The sequence below is a fragment of the Phyllobates terribilis genome, unplaced genomic scaffold (genome assembly GCF_046119375.1).
Source record: "Phyllobates terribilis strain yellow unplaced genomic scaffold, ASM4611937v1 Scaffold_1__5_contigs__length_1240528914, whole genome shotgun sequence".
Classification (NCBI taxonomy): domain Eukaryota; kingdom Metazoa; phylum Chordata; class Amphibia; order Anura; family Dendrobatidae; genus Phyllobates; species Phyllobates terribilis.
In genome coordinates this window covers 537,510,219-537,522,935 of record NW_027362761.1, presented here as the reverse complement: position 1 = coordinate 537,522,935, position 12,717 = coordinate 537,510,219, and the positions used below count along the sequence as shown (strand labels likewise).

The following is a 12,717-nucleotide window of genomic DNA, read 5'->3' as shown; positions in this document are numbered from 1 at the left end:
TGATGTAATCAGTAACTCTGCCAGTAATCTCATTAACATTACATTTCTCTTTCATGGTACACAACACCTCCCAGTCTGTACAGTCAAAGCAGTCTTGTAACGCCTCCTCTGCTGCTGGACACCACTTCCTTATCTTTTTAATTGTCACTAGTTGTTTGCGGACGTCTGGTTGGTAAGCAGGAGACAATAGTATGAGGTTGTGGTCAGATTTCCCCAGGGGGGGTAATGCAGCCGATGAATAAGCATTCTTAACATTAGCAAAGAGGAGATCCAGTGTGTTGTTGTCCCGTGTAGGACATTTGACATATTGATAGAACTTTGGTATTGCAGATGAGATCTTTACTCGATTGAAATCCCCAGAAATTACAGTTAGAGAGTTTGGGTGTTTAGTCTGAAGCCGGGCCATCACCCCTGACAACACATCCCCAGCAGCCTCTGGGTTCGCAGATGGTGGTATATACATCACAACTACAATAACAAGAGTGAATTCTCTAGGCAGATAGTAAGGCCTGAGGCCCACTGCTAACAGTTCAATATTTGGACAGCAATGTTTCTCCTTAACAGTTACATGCCCCTGATTGCACCATCTGTTGTTAATGTAGAGTATCACTCCTCCACCTTTTTTCTTGCCGCATCTAACTCTCTCTCTATCAGCCCGAACCATTTGAAACCCTGGTACCGAGACACATGAATCTGGGACCTCCTCATGCAGCCAGGTTTCTGTAAAGCACATGAGACTGCATTCCCTAAACTCCTTCTGGGTCTTACTCAGAGCCAGCAGTTCATCCGACTTATTTCCCAGCGATCGTACGTTACCCATGATAATGGATGGGACCACTGGTTTAAACCTTCTCCTCCAGGACTTGATCTTCTTGCCTGCTCTGCAGCCTCTGAAAGGTCTCCTTATTTCCCGTGGAACATTCAGTATTGCCACTGCTGGAGAAGACTTTATCCTGCGCAGTTCCAGAAGACGATCCCTAGAATACACTGCTCGTTTAGCAACAGACCTAGGGTCCACCATCCCGTCATTATTCCCACCCGTCACACCAGACGTACCTTTGGCTCTACAAAATGTGCTCCAGAACAGCTACTCACGTGTTGTTGGAGCTTGGCCACCTCCAGAGAGAGTCCCTGCAAGCATTGAGCCAAATCCTGAACCGAGACCATGATGGAAACTGAAGGTCTTTCCTTAGAGAAATTTTTAGGCTGGACTTACTGTTATGATCTGCTACAAGCACTAAGGAAAGACAGGAGATCTGTCCCTACAATAGAACTAAGCTGGATCCCTACGATGTAACGGGGAACCTGATCCTGCGATCAGACCCGCTAAAGTCCTCGGCTAGTCTGAACGAAGACCTATAGATGTGAGGAAGGGATCCCTACAAGAACTAGGGACTGGGAGAAAGATGGACACCTCCTAGCAGAAATTGTAGCAGAAATAAGACAAACAAACAACATAGAACATAGAGGTCCGAAGACCCAGCAAAACTGACTGCGAAAGGCAACAGAGCACCAAGCTAGCTCAAGAGTAGAAATTACAATGAAGTCCAGCAAGGCCAGGAGGGCGGAGCAGGATTAAATAGGCAAAAAAGGTCATGTGACCAGCAAGATAGAAAAACACTAACAGGAGAGTTCTAACAGAAACCTGTCGAGTGATGATCGCGCAGGGGATCTGATAACAAGTTGTGCGCTTGTACATTAATCACAGGATCAGGACAGATATTTATCCACTGGGAGCAAACAAAGATTTTTATGAAATGATGGCAAGCAGAGATTTACAAACTGAGAAATTGACACAGCAAGTATTGGGGAAAATTGGATAACTTTTTACAGCACACTAAATCCAAGTGCTTCCCCTGTACAACCTGCTCAGGCCAAAAATTGCTAAGCAAAACAACTGTCTCCTTTTCTGACTGTGCACTCCGTCCTATCAGACTAAGGTGTTTTTTTAATTAAAGGGATATTCTCATCTCCAAGACCCTATCCCAATATTTAGAATAATAATATTAGCAAATACCTTCCATTAGAAATGTAGTAACATTTTTCAGATTCGCTAGGTCTCTTACCCCATGTGCAGGCATTGCAGTAGATTAGGTATGCATGGATTGGTTACGACCACTAAGAGCTGTCTAACTAACTAACAGTCACTATAAGAGTGGTCGTAACCATGGATACCTAAGCTACTGCAATGCCCTGCTCATGGGGTAAGAGACATAGCGAATCTGAAGAACTATACTAGATTTCTAATTGAAGGTATTTGCTAATATTATTATTATACCTACTACATATTGAGATAGGATCTTGGAGATGGGAATACCCCTTTAATGCTGGATTCTACCTGCCCTTTAAATTTGTAGGTATATTTTATAAATATTAGGTTTAGGTTGACATCAAAGAAAGCCCTTGTCATGGCTAGTGGGCTCTCATGAATTGGACAATTTAAGCTCCAAGTATCTTCATTTTTATAATGGTATTCCATATAGTAGTAATGCAGCCAAAATGTAATATATTTAATGTTTGCATACATCTTAGCGCTTACAGAGTGCTGCTGTATGCTTTTGTTTGAGCTAAACAGCAGCAATTTCCCTTACGGTTCCCTGATAAGCGCCAAAATTAAAGTTATTTTAGAGGAATTAAGAAGTGTTTTATCCTACAGTCAGTGACTGTCTCATTTTTGGCTGTATACACTAGGTTGAGGTGGGCAGCAAGACATAGTTGACTACATTTTTCTGCCCGCTTCAACGAGGTGTATACGGCTGAAAATTTATGTCTGGCAGAGCACACTACATTTACATCATTACGTTCAATGGTCCAGTCATTACATACCCTCACATTTTCCGACATAAGCACAGACAGAGCCACTGACTGTTGGTTAAAACGCTGTGTGAACAGAGCCTTACTGGCCTTTACCCGTTTTGGACCTCAGCCAGCTCACTGCCTTCCGGGACAATAAGTCCCATTCATCCTTCTGCTCCACACAGTTACTATAAAGCCAGATGACAGCCAGCACCGTCATCCACACAGATGAGTCCGATCCCTGGAAGAGCAGAATAATATCCATTACATTCTCTATTTCTGCAAGTTTAACGGCCAAACACATAATATAGGAGGCTACAGAGTATAAAAACAACCAGGCTCTTCTGCCACAAAATCTACCAGACACCATCTCTTCTCATGATGTCTGGGCTGGCGTTGTCCAGGATTACAAAAAAATGGTAAATTTCTTCTAAAAACAGCGCCATACCTGTGCACAGGACATATCTGGTATGACAGCTGAGCCTCATTTACTTCAGTGGAACAGTATCTTGGAAAAAGTACGACCCACCCTGCAAAGTATCCTGAAAGAGGCTTTGATTCTACAGACAGCTGACTGAATGGGTCTCCGCTACTCAAACCACCACCAATCTAAGGACACCAATACTTAGCTATCTCCGACACTTCCATAGACAATGAATGGAGTGGTGGTTACGCTGGAATCAGTCGGGATGGTGTGGGTCCTAGTGTTGTCATCTATCTTACAGTACAAATCCTTTAAATCCAAGAGTAATACCTGATCTGGATTACTGACGTCTAAGTCTCTCTCTGATATTCCCAAGACTGCGGCTAATTCAGGGCTTGAGCTCCAGGAACCATCAGCTTTCTGCAGCAAAATCAGCTTCATTTCAAGCGACATCTCCTCCTCAGCAGGATCGCCATCTAAGGATATAGATAAAGTCACTGCATGATACCGAGGGTAAGAAATACTTTATAGGTAATACCAAAAGGTGCTTGCAGTCCACAGCAGTATCCACCATGGGCTATGCTGATACTGAGATACATCACTGCTTGCTACATCTTATATGCAAATTGTCTCTTCAGAGAGGAATATGACTTGAACTCTAGCGCCACCTATTGGAAGTAGCGATCCTAAAAGTTAATATCGACCCTTGCCACATAACTTAGGATAAAAGCCAAACCATAATTTCAATTTGCAGACACATGTTTCAGGGCGTTGCTCCTCCTCAGTGCAAAGCAAGAGATCCAATTTGGCTGTATGAGAGACCTCTGATTGTAATTTAGGGGAGAGTGACATGCCTGGCATGCCAGTGTAAAGAGACTTATAGGCCATGCAATGCTCCTCTGGGAAATTAAATATGTTAATATGACATAACAGAACCTGTGGCGGCTTATTAACCATAATGTAAATGGAGTTGTCCACTACCTGGACAACTCCTTTCTAAATGAAGTAGTAAAATAAAAACATCTTTACCTTTTCCTATTATGATGAACTTACTGTCATATCTTGCATAAAAAATTGTTGAAAAAAAAAAGTTAAAAAGTTTACGCCTACCCAAAAAGTATGCACTTCCAAGTAAGACGGGTCCTGAGAGGAAAACAAAGTATTAATACATGACAAAATCTCTGCGCTCTCAGTTACACCTTCATTGTCTCACCCTTTCCGCAAATCTCATTGACTCTATTTTTCCTAATGTAGGGTGAAGGAAATACAAGATGACAACATCATAACGAACGCGCAAAAATACCGCCACCAGGATAAAATAAACAAGACATTCATTCCAATCTTACACTTGGAAAGTGTAGAAATAGGCAAAAAATAATGTTAATGTACTTTACATATTAAAAAGAATGAAACAGATGAATTACAGGTTCTGTAAATGAGAGCAATAATTTGAGAGCTAAGAAAATACTTCTATACGTTGCGCAAATCATAAAGCCCAAATAAAACCATCACAGTGTACATAAATAATACCCCCATACAAAGGCCAAATAATACTATCTATATATATAATCGTCTTATCCCGTCTGTCTGTGTGTGTCTGTCTGTCCAGGAAATCCTGCGTCGCTCATTGGTCCGGCAGCGGCCAATCAGCGCCGCGGGATTTCTGAAAAAAGATGGCGGCCGTTAGCGGCTCATCTGCGGGACGGAGCTGAGCGGCGATGCAGCCGGGAGATGAGCGCCGCGAGGCGCTCATCTCCCGGCCGGCAACAGCAGAAGGAACCCGACCGCCGGACCCATCTGCGGGACGGAGATGCAGCCGGGAGATGAGCGGCGCGAGGCGCTCATCTCCCTGCCGGTATCAGCGGAAGGACCGCGTGGGGCCGGGATACTTCTGCTGCGAGTGCCCGCTATGTCCCGGGTTCTCGCAGCGTAAGTACCCGCACAGGCAGCGCCGCTCCCCGGTCCTCACCAAGACGATTCGATGATTGGTCGCGGTCTTCGGACCCGACCAATCACTGATCTTAGCGCAAAACTTAAACACCGCTGTGCTGATTGGTCGCCGACGCTGCCCGCGACCAATCACGGATTTGGGCGCCACATTTAAATATCGGCCGCGACCAATCAGCACAGCGGTGTTTAAATGTGGAGCCATGATCGGTGATTGGTCGCGGCCGATATTTAAATTTGGCGCCCAAATTGGTGATTGGTCGCGGGCAGCGTCCGTGACCAATCAGCACAGTAGTGTTTAACTTTGGCCGCAAGATCAGTGCGATTTGTGCGGCACATTTAAATAGCGGCTGTGACCAATTGGACCCGCAGCGCCGCTCCCCGGTCCTCCCTTCACGCCCTAGCCGCATGGATGTCAGCGGCGCTGCCTGTGCGGGTACTTCCGCTCTGAGAGCCCGGGACATGAGCGGGCGCTCGGAGCAGAAGTATCCGGACCCGCAGCGCCGCTCCCCGGTCCTCCCTTCACACCCTAGCCGCTGATGTCCCCACAGTATCCGCATGGTGTTACAAAGATCCGGACCTTTGTGTTAAAAATCGCTGATTGATCGCTGGCGCTTCCCGCGACCAATCACCGATTTGGGCGCCAAATTCAAATATCGGCCGTGACCAATCAGCACAGCGGTGTTTAAATGTGGAGCCAAGATCGGTGATTGGTCGCGGTCGATATTTAAATTTGGCGCCCAAATCGGTGATTGGTCGCGGGCAGCGCCAGCGACCAATCAGCGATTTTTAACACTAATGTCCGGACCTTTGTAACACCATGCGGATACTGTGGGGACATCAGCGGCTAGGGTGTGAAGGGAGGACCGGGGAGCGGCGCTGCGGGTCGGGATACTTCTGCTGCGAGCAGTCGCTCATGTCCCGACTTCTCGGAGTGGAAGTATCCGCACAGGCAGCGGCGCTCCCCGGTCCTCACTAATACGATTCCGCTCCCCGCTCCTCACCAATACGATTCGCTGATTGGTCGCGCTCTCCGCACGAGACCAATCAGTGATCTTGGCGCTAAAGTTAAACACCACTCTGCTGATTGGTCGCGGCCGCTGCCCGCCACCAATCACCGATTTGGGCGCCACATTTAAATAGCGGCCGCGACCAATCACCGATCTTGCCGCGACATTTAAACACTGCTGTGCTAATTGGTCGCGGACGCCAGCCGCGACCAATCAGCGAGCTTGGCGCCAAATTTAAACAACGCTCTGCTCATTGGTCGCGGACGCCAGACGCGTCCAATCAGCGAGATTGGCGCCAAATTTAAACAACGCTCTGCTGATTGATCGCAGTCGCTGGACGAGATCAATCAGCAGTATTGGCGCAAAATTTAAACCCCACTCTGCTGATTGGTCGCGGTCGCCAGCCGCGACCAATCAGCAGTATTGGCGCCAAATTTAAACAACGCTCTGCTGATTGGTCACGGCCGGCGACCAATCAGCGATTTTGGCGCCAAATTTAAACACCTCTCTGCATCGCTCTGCTGATTGGTCGCGGTCGCCGGCCGCGACCAATCAGCAGTATTGTCGCCAAATTTAAACACCTCTTTGCTGATTGGTCGCGGTCGCGACTAATCAGCGATTTTGGTGCCAAATTTAAACACGCTCTCCATTCCTCACTAACACGGTTCGCTGATTGGTCGCGGCCGCCGCCCGCGACCAATCAGCGATTTTGGCGCCAAATTTAAACACCGCTCTGCTGATTGGTCGTGGCCGCCATCCGCGACCAATCAGCGAGATTGGCGCCAAATTTAAACAACGCTCTGCTGATTGGTCGAGGCCGGCGACCGCAACCAATCAGCAGAGCGATGCAGAGCGGGGTTTAAATTTGGCCCCAAAGTCGCTGATTAGTCGCGGTTGACGGCCGGCGGCCTCGACCAATCAGCAGTATTGGCGCCAAATTTAAACACCGCTCTGCTGATTGGTCGTGACTAATCAGCGATTTTGGTGCCAAATTTAAACACGCTCTCCAGTCCTCACTTACACGGTGCGCTGATTGGTCGCGGCCGCCGCCCGCGACCAATCATCAATATTGCCGCCAAATTTAAACACCGCTTTGCTGATTGGTCGCGGTTGCCGAACGCGACCAATCAGCGATTTTGGCGCAAAATTTAAACACCGCTCTGCTAATTGCGCCCGGTCGGCCACATACCTATTCTAGAATACCCGATGCATTAGAATCGGGCCACCATCTAGTACAGTATAAAAACCATTCCAAATCCCAAATAATTCTGCTATACTTAGCATAAATACGATTATTATATGCTGCCCAAATACAGTGATAATGTACTCACATAATACATGCATAAAATGTGAATATAAAAACATTCTACAGCCCACAAATATCATATCCATAAAATGTCCAAATATTAACCCTTTGTAATAATGCTATCTAAATATAGAGCATAAATAATCCCAAGAAACAAGGCAAAAATAATACAAAATTAATACAGATTAAAGGGCAGGACAGGACATAAATGTGTGAGCACTGGGTGTCCAATTGGTGAGACCCTGTGCGATCCGGAGAACGAGGCTCAGCAGATTTCAGCACTCGTTCTCTACCGCAGCCTCACAGAGAATGAATAGGGCACAGATGCACATACTCGACCTCCGCTCCATTCATACCTTCACTGGATCGCTGGGTGTCCATGCAGTCAGACCCCCAGTGATCAAAATTCCCTATTTTAGGCTGGTTTCTTACATCAGTGTTTCATGGTACAATGCACGGACCAGCTGGGAGTCTCCTGACCCGAATTTGACAGCCTCATAGAAATATAAATGGTGTTGAGTTTGGATCAAGAGACACGCGGTCAGTCCGTGCATGGTGGTCCGTATCGTGCCTTATAGATGAGGGGGTAACATTAACTTGGTAAAGTGTGAAAACACCTTAACTATGAGGTTGGGACTGGAGAGAAAGAGCATGGAGAGGGCCTAGAAGAACAAGGACAGGAAAAAGGATACCAACCTGAAGAGAATAGACTTTCAAATGCAGGTGTTCCTGAGAAATAAATGAAATGAATCATCAAGAATAACATTCTGACTGCATCATTGTAGCCATGTAGGTTTTATTTCGAGACGTTGCTGCATTTCAGAGAAAATATACATTGCAAATCCAGGAGAGATGTATGAGAGTGAGTAATTGGAGGCAGGTCCCCTCAGCTTCGCCCCGCCCCACTCCCCTAGACTGACAGCTCTTTCCCCATGCGTGTGTCCTGTTTGACCTTTTGTACTGTGTGGATATCATTGGTGTCAGTAGGAGAGCACTTAGCGCACAGCTAGGTATGAGCAGATTCAGAACCTCCCTCCCCGCTGTTGTGTGGCATACCCATGGTTCAACATTGTCTAACACCGAGCTGAACGCCAAGCAAACAGGCGAAGCAGTGAGCAAGCTGCAAGCATGTACGGGGGTATCCCCTGACAAACATGTAGGACATGGATTGGGGCAATCTCAGTTTGTAATGTTTTACCTTTCCCCATTAATTAAAAGAAGTTTATTACCTGTAGTACACTGGTGATTGAGGAGCTCAAGCAAAACTCAACTAAGCTGATGGGACATGAGACTCTTCTCAAGTCTTACATACTGCTTCTCCTCTATAGGGAGGGGAAAGAGGCGCGGTAGGGGCATAACTATTGTAGCTGCAGACCCACCTGGGCCCAGAATCTTAGGGGGGCCTAAATGGTCACTTTGGCCCATAGGAGAGGACCAATAATATTAAATACCCATAATGCTTGAGAGGCCTTGTTGTAAATTTTGCATTGGGGTCCATGCACTTGAAATTGGGCAGGGGCGTTCTCTTGCAGCAAAAATGCCTAAAGTGGTAGCCTGACACCCTTGAGCGCACAAGCCACCATTGAGAAGAACATAAAGTTCCTCTGGTTTAAGGGGAACTCCTCTTACATTTATGGTGTCACAATCAGGATGGGTGGCAACTCCTGAACCACTCACAAACACTCCAGCTTTCACCATGGGAAAATTACAGGAATTCAGTAGAGATATTATGGGTTTCTTGACAGCTATGATAGTGGAAACTGTCCATCTGATAAGGACCAGAACAAGCAATGAAGCCAATCATGGAAGCCAATCGAGCCTCGCAGGTGCTGGAGATGTGACCGGCTTGGATCTCTTGACGTAGGGCTAATGACTCCTACCAAATGAGAACGGACTTCTATTTTTGTCTTTAGGGCTAAAACCCAATCAGAGACTTCTCAAGGATAGAGATGGACAGATCAATTCATAGGATTCTTCTTGCATTGCTCAGGTCAGTAGTCTTTGGTCACTGGACAGGAGGCTTATAAATCTCTTACCTTCCAGGATCCTGGCGCAGCTTTTGATTATCCGGCCTGGAACATCATCATTGAAACGTGATGCACAGATAACATCATGCCAGCCCGGATAATCAGAAGATGCTCCGAGGATCCTGGAAGGTAAGAGATTTGTGAGCCTCCTGTCCATCGGCCAGAGACTACTGACCTAGCTGATAAACTGAAGTCCCGTAAATCGATGCCTCCATTTGTACTGAAAGGCCCTATAAAGATAATGCCCAATGGTATATGGAGAACAGCAGTCAACACAACAACTCGGTCAAACGGAGATGAATTTTCCCACCACCAAGATACAAGGAATGATGAGGTGGTTCAATGTCCCTAAAGGTTGATAGGTGCATCTAAAAATTTTTTTCAAAAGCAGCCAGTAGAGAATCATACCCACCAGAAAAGGGCACACTTCCAAATGCAAAAGTTCCTGTGAAGAAAACACATTAGGGAAGATTAATTCTAAAAACTGATTTTGTTGCCCACAGCAGCCAATCACAGCACAGCTTTCATTTTCCCAGAGTTGTTTACAAATTAAAAGGTTAACTCTGATTTGTCTCTATGGTCAACAAAGACTGTTCTTCTTTTCGACAGTTGTCACAAATGAGGCTCAATATATTAAAACAGATTTTATGTATTATATCCCTTATTTCACACTCTGTCCGAGCCAGAAGAGAGATTGTTTCTAGTGCCTCTGATAGCATGTGAACGCTGCAGCCGATCAATGATGTCTACAGCCAATCAGTGAATATATGACATCCCGTTTGGGAGAAGAAGGCCAGTAGACCGGTGGGGGACACAGGCAGTGATGCTGCAGAACAGTCAGGGACCTGATTAGTGAGTATGTGCCCTCTTTTGTTTTATTACCCGAATGAGTCCATTTTTAATATAAAAATTCTGCTGGACAACTCCATTAAAAAAAATTAAAAGTTAAAATATGAAAAAAAAAAGAAGAGACCTTTATTGGTAATTTCTCCACTCCTATCAGGGCTTCCATGCCGGTCTTGGCCCATCCCAGCCTCCTGTGGACATGTTCTGACATCTCTACCACTTTAGGTGGCCATGATGCACCGAGACCATCGTGAAAAATGAATATACTCTGCTAGTCCGGGAAATCTGCAGATCAAAATGATTTTATGCACATCTGCCGCTGATTTGATGAGGAAACTGTGTCTGCAAATCTGCAATGTGTGAACATACCCTTAGCAGCTGATATATCAAGTAAGGCATCGGACAAACATATCTCCTTTATTTTGGATGTTTTACCTTTGATAAAATGCTACTTAAATAAAGTGTGATGCTCCCTATTCACCTCTATTAATTAAACAGGTTGCATGTATTTTGGGGCTTTCTATAGCTTCTGCAGTTTGCTATTGCTGGCTGCAGAATGAGTTGACTAAAAATCCATCAGTGAGCTTGTTCCGACATAAAAAAAAACCTGCCCCTACAATAATGTGTGAACTACCGAATATGTCATAAAATAAAGCAGAAAATATCGCTAATAATCCTTACCAAGAGAGGGCGCACTCCCAAATACCGAGGCTCCTGCGGAGAATAGAGATTACACCAGTTATCATGCCCTCAGCTCCATGCCTGAACGCAGACCCTTCCTCATACAGACTCGAGACCAGACTCCCCCATTTCTATAGATCCCAGACTAAACTTCCTCACGAATGGAAACACCTGATGCCGCCATTTATGCTAAACCCAATCCTGCAAATCTTGTTTCTGAACCAAGACCAGATTAACCTATGTGACCCACACCTGTTGTGACGAGAGAACATTCCCACGGCTACCGCTAGAATATATATCCGAGCACAGCGCCACCTATAGGATATGTGTTCTGGCGCCGGGGCTGAGTCTGGTGGAGCATCACTTAGCTCCAGGGCAGAAGACAGTTTTCGTTGGCGCTTCCTTACGATATATTTTAGGGGTGTTGGGAGATTTGGCAACTCTTCTGGGAGTCTAGAAGGTCTCCTTCTTCTCCAGACATTCCAAGACAGTTGGCCAATAAGTCATCTAAAATGACTTTGCTGCAGTCAGTAAGGACTACTCCCTACAGGTCAATAACGTTTCACTAAAGACCGTCCTTATAATCTTGGGAAGAAAATTGAATAATTAGTTGTTGACTAATTTTCCTCTTGCAAATTGTAGGAATACAGAAATAGCAGGAGGCAGGTAAGTAACAGTAATGTAACAGTATCGTAATTATTGTTATATACGGCAGCATGGTGGCTCAGTGGTTAGCACTGTAGCCTTGCAGCTCTGGGGTCCTGGTTTCAAATCCCACCAAGGACAACATCTGTAAGGAGCTTGTATGTTCTCCCTGTGTTTGTGTGGGTTTCCTCCGGGTTCTCCGGTTTCCTCCCACACTGCAAAGACATACTGATAGGGAATGTAGATTGTGAGCCCCAATGGGGACAGTGATGATGATGTCTGCAAAGCGCTGTGGAATTAATGGCGCTATATAAGGGAGTAAAAATAAACAAATATACAGCATTAGGCTAAATTTACCAGCATCAAAATAAAGAACAGTTGTGGTTATTAAAGTCCTGCCTGCAGGGGGCACACTACTATCACGATAATAAATGTGCAGCTTGTCACATATCTGATATAGGACGGCTGAGAATTATTTGCTGATTACAGATAGTAAGGAGAGCCATATACTTACCAGTAGAGGGCGCACTTCCAAATGTTATTGGTGCTGGCAAGATAACACATTTTATTAATAGAGATTTGGAATAGATTTATTATTTTTTCTCAAACATAGCTGAACTGTAGGCCAGGCAGGCGGAAGATATGACAAATGTACAACACTCTGTAGGATAGACATGGCATATCATGCTGGACATGTCAGACATTGCTCTCTTAACTAGGCCACCTCTAGGTTGGCTTAAACTCTGCATCATCTTCCCTCCTTGGCTGGTACTGTACACTCCCTGACAGAAGTTATGTCGCTTATCCATGTTATGTAAATAAAAGCTTATAACCTGACGTTAAATTCATCCATTGGTTTTATAAATTACTCTTTTGAAAGCTGAAACCCTCCCAAATTTGGTTTCGGTTAAGAAAATAAATTGGCATCAATGCTGAAATACTGATCATTTAATGAACACAGAATGGTCATATTTAGGTAAGACAATAGTTTATGTCGCCTGGTGATATAATGCACCCAATCCTAGTTTACATCCT

General features: G+C 45.4%; 1 long non-coding RNA gene across 1 annotated transcript; it reads right to left on the bottom strand.

Moving 5' to 3' along the window:
- Positions 1 to 2,612: 2,612 nt before the first annotated feature.
- LOC141268802 (uncharacterized) lies at positions 2,613 to 11,185 on the bottom strand. Its single transcript, XR_012321443.1, has 6 exons — positions 11,038 to 11,185; positions 9,923 to 9,955; positions 8,180 to 8,212; positions 4,331 to 4,363; positions 3,551 to 3,696; positions 2,613 to 3,037 (listed from the first exon to the last, which is right to left on the bottom strand). It is a non-coding gene; the product is annotated as an uncharacterized lncRNA (long non-coding RNA).
- Between the last annotated feature and the right edge of the window lie 1,532 nt (positions 11,186 to 12,717).